This window comes from Delphinapterus leucas, chromosome 7, assembly GCF_059928025.1.
Source record: "Delphinapterus leucas isolate spDelLeu-1000000601 "Yukka" chromosome 7, BTC_Dleu_Yukka2, whole genome shotgun sequence".
In the NCBI taxonomy this organism is placed as follows: Eukaryota; Metazoa; Chordata; class Mammalia; order Artiodactyla; family Monodontidae; genus Delphinapterus; species Delphinapterus leucas.
Window position 1 is genome coordinate 11,286,692 of NC_143135.1, and position 8,353 is coordinate 11,295,044.

Here is an 8,353-nt window from a genome sequence, read left to right on the forward strand (position 1 = left end):
CATACTAAGTGAAGTAAGTCAAAGACAAATATTATATGATATCTCTTATATGTGAATTTATATAAGAGAATTTATATAAGAGATGTTTAAACTTTCATCCCTGGATGTTACTCGCTGCCTTGGTGAATGAATTTTGGCATTTTTGTGGGAATGAGAGGAGCCTAAGATTTATGAAGCACAGTATCCAGACCCTCCCCAACTTCTTTCTGCTGGGACCTGATGGGAATCCTGAGACCTGGACCCTGATGGACCAAACTGAGAGCTGTGATAGAGGTGCCATGCCTGAGTACCAAGAACCTTGTCCCGTATCTTCTACTTCCCCATATCTTCTACTATCAGATCCAGGCTCTGAATAAACTGAGTTTTCCTGTGTATGCCCATGTGGACCACAACTTCCCAGTTATACAAAAGGTCAGTCAAAGCCTGAAATAGATGGCCATGCCCTGTGGATGGCACCTGTGGAAGCGTGTGCCCTTGGAAATTTCTCCAGGAAAAGAAATGATGTCAAATAAAGACGTGGGGGGAGTTCCATGGTGGTCCAGTGGTTAGGACTTGGTGCTTTCACTGCTGTGGCTTGGGTTCAGTCCCTGGTCGGGGAACTAAGATCCTGCAAGTCGCACGCCGCAGCCAAAAAAAAAAAAAAAAAAAAAAAGGCCTGGGACTGTAGTTTAATGAATGGGTATATAGGTAAATAATGAAGACACTAAAGCTTCTTGCTTGCTTGTGTTTCTGGAGTGCCCAGTAGAGTGTTTTTCACATAGCTGTTGTTCGGTAAGTGTTCTTTAATAAAAAAGGAAAAACGTATTTGATTAAAAGAAATATTTGCTTAATGTAATTTAAGAACCCTCTGAGTAGTTTGGATTCACGTAAAAGCAGTTTACACAGAGTACACCGATTTCGTTGAACAAATAATATCTTGGGAACAAGACAGTGTGTGCATTGTACTTAAGCCAAGATGAGACTAAAATATCCCTGCAGGTGTAACCTGGACCCTGAGATTGAAATGTGAAATCATCAAGGAGACCAATTTCTACCATGCTTTCATGTACCACTCTAAATATTTTGAATGTGAATACTCTTTGCCTCCTTGAACCATTTCTTCTAAATGAATTCCCAGAATTCAGTGGAGACACTGAATCAAAGGCGGAGTATGAACAACGTCCTGGTTCTTATACGGATGGCCAGAATGCCCTCTGCGGGGATGGCCCGGTGAAATGTATCAGTTTTCCCGCTCCATCCTTCCGTGAATGCCACGTCGGTAGCACCAGGCTGTACAGTAAACACGTGTATGTGGCTGGCACAGGAAAGAATTGAAGGGAGACGGTGATGCCCCCGTTTACAAATACATGACATACCCCGACGTGTTGAATCAAGGAGAGGAGGCGTGCAAAAATAGTTGCTCCGAAAAGTGGAAGGAAATTCTGACACATGTTACAGCACGAATAAACCTTGAAGACATGAAGCTAAGTGAAATAAGCCAGTCACAAAAAGACAAACACTGTACGGTTCCACTTCTCTGAGGTATCTAGAGTAATCAGATTCATCCAGACAGAAAGTAGAAAGGTGTTGCCAGCGACTGGAGGGGAGGGATGGGGGCGGGGGAATGGTGAGCTGTTTAATGAGTGCAGAGTTTCAGTTTTGCAAGAGGAAACATTCTGGAGATTGGTTGCCAACATTGCGAATATACTTAACACTACTGAACTATACAATTAGAAAAGGTAAGGGGGTAAACTTTATGTTACGTGGTTTTTACCGTAATTGAAGAAAAATAAAATTCATTATAGCTCATAAAAGAGCCTGCCAACTGATGTCTCTTGCTGTCTGCACTGCCCTCTGCTGGTCAACAATGCCCACGACGCAGGGAGGAGCACTCCCGGCTTCCAGAATAAAATCAACTGCTCAACCACTAGGGGGAGCCTTTTATTTTATTGCTACTCGGCTTTTAAAACTGGCAGAAGTATGCTCAGAGGGTAAAACCTCGATCGAAAGCCTGCACCATAAACCAAGAGGGTGGAAAGCCACCGCCATCCTTCACGTTTTTTCCCCTTACGCTTGCCCCTGTGGTTGTATGCCCACATCCTCTCAAAAGTTATCCCAGCCTCTATCAGATAAACCATAACCCGGTGACTTGAAAGATTAAAAGCTACGATTCCAGGAGAAGGGGGATGGGGAATAAATTAGGAGTTTGGGATTAAAATATACACAGTACTATATATAAAATAGATAACCAACAAGGACATACTGTATAGCACAGGGAACTATATTTAATATCTGTAATAACCTATAATTGAAAAGAATCTAAAAAAGAATATATATATAAAATGGAATCACTTTGCTGTACACCTGAAACTAACACAACATTGTAAACCAACTATATTTCAATACAAAAAAAATTTTAATAATGAAAGTAATAATATTTTTTAAAAATGTAAAAGCTCTCAGGGGAATTTGCTGGTGGTCCAGTGGTTAGGGCTCCGCACCTCCACTGCAGGGGAACTAAGATCCTCCATGCCATGCGGCAGGGCGAAAAAAAAAAACCCAAAAGACAAAAACCTCTCAGGATAGCAGGATGTATCAGGATAGTGATTTTGTCAGCATAACGCACATTTGATCTACTGGCTTGCAGTGCACATCACAAATTGTTCTGACCCTTGGTGGAGTTTTCCCTAAATTGCTAGTCTCACCTAAAAAGGCCCATTGGCCGCAAAACAGGTTGAATTCATGGAATACTCTTCAGGAGGAGACCAGAAAAAAATCAAAGTTTCCACTCAGGAAGCTGAATGTGTTCCTTTCGACTCCAGCAGGGAACTAGGTGATTTCTACTTCCCACTGTGGAAATGGGAAGGTAGTTGAGTGAGACAATGCAAAAAGCCCATAAAGGAGTGGTTTTTGAGATAAGGCTTGAAAGTTCATATTTGGTTGACTACTGCTGTGCAACTAGCCACCACAAAATTTACTGGCTTCAAACAACAATTCTTTATCATTCACTCTTCTGTGCTTTGACTGGGTTCAGCCGGGCACTTTTTCCTTCCATGGGAGGTTGGCTGGGAGCTCCTACATAGCCTCCATGGAGACGGCACGAAGGCTGAGCTAAACCAGGACACTGGCAGAGCAGGCCGTGCATCTCTCCAAATAGTCACATGGTCTCTCCCTCTCTGTATGGCCTCTCCGGGAGAATAGCTGGATGGTTCAGGGCTCTCAGGAGTGCAGGTTTCCAGGTCTTACATTTAGGCCCTAGTGATGACACAGCTTAATGTCTGCCACATTGAATTAGTTAAAATGAGTCACAGGGCCAGCCCAGATTCACTGTGGGATAGGACCTCACAGGGGCATGAATCCTGGGAGGGGTGGTTAATTGGGGACCATCACTGGAGACTGGTTACAACAACGGTGAGAAAAAGATGCTGAGATATAGAAGGATGAGCAGAGAGAAGAGCCTGGATAAAAGCACAAAGTATCTAAAGACACAAAAGCATGGGCTAAAGTGTATGGTTTGTAAAGATGAGTCAGTGGACAATTGGTTTGTAAGTGAGGCAACAGTCAGGCTACTGGGGACCTTGTACGTTAGGCTAAGCAATTTGGACTTAGTTTTGTCCGGTAGTTCTCAAATCCAGCTGTGCCATAGAATCTCCTGGGGTCCGGGGAATGCCAGCTCCCCAAATACCATCAAAAAGTAACCAGCTGATGAGACAGGGAGGACTCCATCTCAGCAGAGGTTTGGCAGTGTCTCAGAGAGGGAAAGGCAAGGTTAGAGTTAGTGAGAACTGGAAGTTTGGTTTAAGGCAGGTCCCTCAATGGAGAGGGAGGGTTGTCTTGACTAGGACTGGGTAGAGATCACAACACAACAGTCTAAGGCAGGCAGCAAAAGCAAGACAAGGCAAAGGAGTTGTGCTTTCCTTGAGGCATTGATGGATATTCTGAAAAGAATAATTAAGCCACTTGTCTAGGCAAGAATCGCCTGGAATAGTAAAATTATGCTAATGAACAGATTTGGAATACTAGGTTAACGTGAAGAGTAAGCTCTGGGGAGTATAGGTAGTTTGTGTCTCAGAACTTTGTCAAAATACAGATTCTCAGAACTCATCTTCAAAAGTTCCTGTTCAGTGGAACCCAAGAACCTTTATGTTTAATAGGCTTCATTGGGAATCAATGCTATAAGCTGACGGGTAGCAGGGCGGACTGTCCCCAAATATGCTGCTTTGGTATATTGCTTATTTCAAGCTAAAGGCATTTGGAAAACAGCAAATGCAGGAAGAGGCTTTCTCTGAACTTTCCTTATCTGTCTAAAGAGAAATCTTCCAAAAGGAACTCAGTTGTCATAAACCCCCCTCCCCAGGAGTTAATCATCCAGGGAAGATATACTACTCAACACAGGAGAGGAGACTACAGGTCAACACCAGAACCAGACGAACTTTATCACAGTCACACCTCCCATCTGTCTTCTAAGGACCCATTCATCTTTCCTAAAAGTCACTTGTTCTCCCTTAAGAGGCCTTTGTGGCCACCTCTTCTTTTCCTATTAAAAGGATATTTAAGCCTAAATTCTAAAGCCAACCTCTCTGAGCTATTCATTTCCCCCTGGGTATCTCCCAGGTATACATGAGGTAGACATATTATAAACCTGGTTTTCTCTTGTTAATCTGTCTTTTATTACAGGGGGTCTCAGTCAAGAACTCAGAAAGGTGGAGGGAAATTATTTTTCCTCCTCTACAAAGCCATGAAGCACTGTAGGTTAAGATATAACGATGGTATAAACACAGGTTAATTCAGTGACGCTGGTCAGGGTTTTTCTAGATTCTGTATCCACTGCCAGTTTTCCTCATCTCTTTGATGATTCTGGATCTTCTCCAAGCTAAGTTGCAGAGAATACGTGTATCCATCGCCAGGTGAGGCAGACCCAGGAAAAATCCACGAGGAAAAGTATCACAGGAAAGGCAGGGGTTGTGCAGGAAGCAAGGATTCCCAGGTGTCTTTGGAAGGAGGGGAGGAGTGGGGACTGGAAGTTTCTTTATCCTACAAGTCCCTTGGTCAGATGACTCTTGGGCGTCGATGGCAGAGTGAGGGTGGGTTTCCACACAGAGGCAGTAAGAGTCACTTAGAAGTTTAACCCAGAATCCCCATCAACTTGAATTCAGGATGACTGAGTCCTTAAGACTGGAATTTAGGACCCCTGGGCTGCCCCTGACGTTGAACTATAAACACACCAGACTAAAAGTCCCCCAGACTTTTCAGCCTATCTCGCCCTTAATTGGCATAGTCTTGGTTAAATCACCGTGTTCCTCTCCTCCCCCTCACATTCACAGATGTTTACAGAAAAGAAGTTCAAGGAGATTAAGTCACTCATCGAAGATCCCAGAGCCACTAAGTGCCACGCTCTATCCCAGTTCCAGTTCCGCCAAACTCCAGCTAACTTCCCCCGCTACCTCTTTATCATTATTGCCTCTTTCCCTTTGACAAGCAGTATGAGTTTTTTCAAGCAGCATGATTACTTGGTCCTTGTCCTGATTTGAAAAATATATACACAGATAATACTGCAGTTAATAATGTTGTGATTCTATTGAAAGGAGTTTCTTCCTCTGTGTTGTTATTTAGGACCACTTTGCATCCTCATTCATCCATTCATTCATTCATGTATTCCCTCCTCAGATAAGCGTCTAGAAACAAGTAGGGTGTGGAATGAGACTGAAATCAAACAGGACTCTGGAGCTCTCCTGGGTACAAAAGCCCCTCAATGTCCCCTGTTTCTTGTTTGTAGGAAAAAAAAAAAAACAAGTTTTGAGTCTTCTAGGCCTTCCCCAAGTTCCAAAGAGCAGGCTCAGCAGTTAATAGGCTAATACAGTCACAAGACTCCTAGTTCCTTCTGAAAGGCTATAGATAACAATCTGATACACACCTCTCAGTTCTACAGAAGCTAAGATCCACCCACCCAGGTGGATGATAGCGACCACCTGCTGACCGCAAGCATGTAGACCCCAGACTAGCTGGAACCAGAAGGTTGAGACTCCGGAGACATCGCCCTGTTACTTCACCACCAACCAATCAGAAGAAAGTCACACAACCTGAAGCCCTCATTCCAAATTCTGCCTTTAATTCTTCCCCCAAGACTATTGGGGAGTTCAGGTCTTTTGAGCAGCTCACTGCCCATTCTCCTTGTTTGGCGTCCTGCAATAAACCTTCCTGTGCTCCAAATTCCTCACTGGTGTCGGGCACACAAACTTGGTTTCGACCATAAGACCCCTACGTGCAGGGGCCAATATTTAGCCAGTAACCCCAGGAAGGCCACTTGCAGCTAGCGTCAGTTCTGACTGGCTTCACCGCCAACTTGCAGGGTGTTAAATATTTGGACTATTTTCTCTGCCTATCTGCCAGGGTAATTGCATGTGTGTCCCCTAGGACTCTCAACTGGAATTGGCACTGCCTCAGGCTGTGAAGCAGGGTGGGGCCTGGACTGAGCCTGGTTGTCAGGACACAGGGACTCAGATCTGGCCCTGCTACAGTCCTTGCGCACCACACGTTCCCTGGGAATCCATTTCTCCACAGTAAAATCAACATACGGCCTGGTACCACTTTCACAAAAGAAAACAGTATGTGTCCATGAGCCTGGGTTCACACAAGGAGACATGTCTGGAAGGATATATACCCACCTGATCACAGTGGTTATTTGTGGGGAATAGAACTGGGTGAAGGAGGACCTTTTCACTTTATCTAATCTCTTGACTCTTCATTTTCCATAACAATCATTTGTTGTGATTTTTAAAAGTGAATAGCTAGAAAAGTCCTATTTGTTCCTGTTTTGCAGGAAGTCACACTTTTTATCCCTGGTCCCGCGGGGGCCTTGACATCTGACTCAAGGCTGTCCTGCCTGTGTGTTCCTTACACTGCCTCTGAACAACCGGGGGATGTGAGTGCTGAGCACCGTTTGACCCTCTTAGTCCCCGGGTCTCAGCCAGGGCTGCCCAGGGCTGGTAACAAAACATCGTCACGATTTTCCTTGCCCTCCTCTTGCTGGCATCTGATCCACGTCAGCAAAGGCTTAGCCACCATTCAACCAAAGCATGCTTATCTTCTCTTGTATCCACTGCCATAAAACATCCACAAACCTGCCCAAGGTCCTGGGAAAGAGCTATCACCCAACGTGATACATTTCCAGTTGCTTTGAATTTATGACTTGAGGTGTTTGTTCCTAAGTCACAAGCGCAGAACGTGGGAAAGCAGTGTGATTACTTGTCCCTGTCATAGGAAGATACACCGAGGGGGGGTGGGAAGCTTTATTGCTTTCCCAGAGAACGGGAATTTGCTTCTCTAGCAAATTCTCCATCCTAAACTACCTTAGGATAAATAAATGAAACTTTTTGATCAAAGAATTGCAAACATAGAGATCAGAGGGAACCACACAGTGGTAGAAAGAGCACTAGACTTTGGATTCAGACCAACTTGGGTGTGAATTCAGACCTTAAACAAGTCACTTAACCCATTTCACTGAATGAACACCCTATTTTGTGCCAGGCAAGTTGCTGGGCATCTCACATCCAATAGCTCAAGCCTGAAGAGCTTTGTATTGCTTTCATCATGTAACAGAGGAGGGAAGTGGGGCTCAGAGAAGAAAGCCATGCTAGTGGGAGGGCTCAGCTGCTGCGATGACGGAGCCCAGACTCCAATTCAGATCTTGAGATGTCAAGGCCAGTACCTATTCTTCCAGAAAGTACTGTCTCTCCCATACACGATGGGGAGAAAAGACCTCTGCCCCAACCACACCACTGCAAACAGGTGTAACCAGGAGTGATACCACAGGGTTCGGTGATCCCACATGCCCTTTCCAGGAGCCTTCTTTTTTTTTTTTTTTTTTTTTTTTGCGGTACGCGGGCCTCTCACTGTTGTGGCCTCTCCCGTTGCGGAGCACAGGCTCCGGACGCGCAGGCTCAGCGGCCATGGCTCACGGGCCCAGCCACTCCGCGGCATGTGGGATCTTCCCGGACTGGGGCACGAACCCGTGTCCCCTGCATCGGCAGGCGGACTCTCAACCACTGCGCCACCAGGGAAACCCCCAGGAGCCTTCTTGAACCCCAAAAGCCCTAGGAGAGACAAAAATCAAGAAGACCCTGACACTGAATAGGAAGAAGAAGCCCTGAGCCCAGATCAGTGGATGGAAACTGTGCTTTGGCATCAGATGAACCTGGATTCGAATGCTGCCTCTCCTGGGTACCTAACTGTGACCCTGGGTACTTTCCCTGACTTATCTGGGCCTGTTTCCTAATGTGTAAAAGGAGACTGGTGAGATCTTAGAATGGGATTATAAAGCACTAGCTCAGGGTGTCATTTAGACCAGCTGCTGATCGCAGGGGGACAGGGGCCC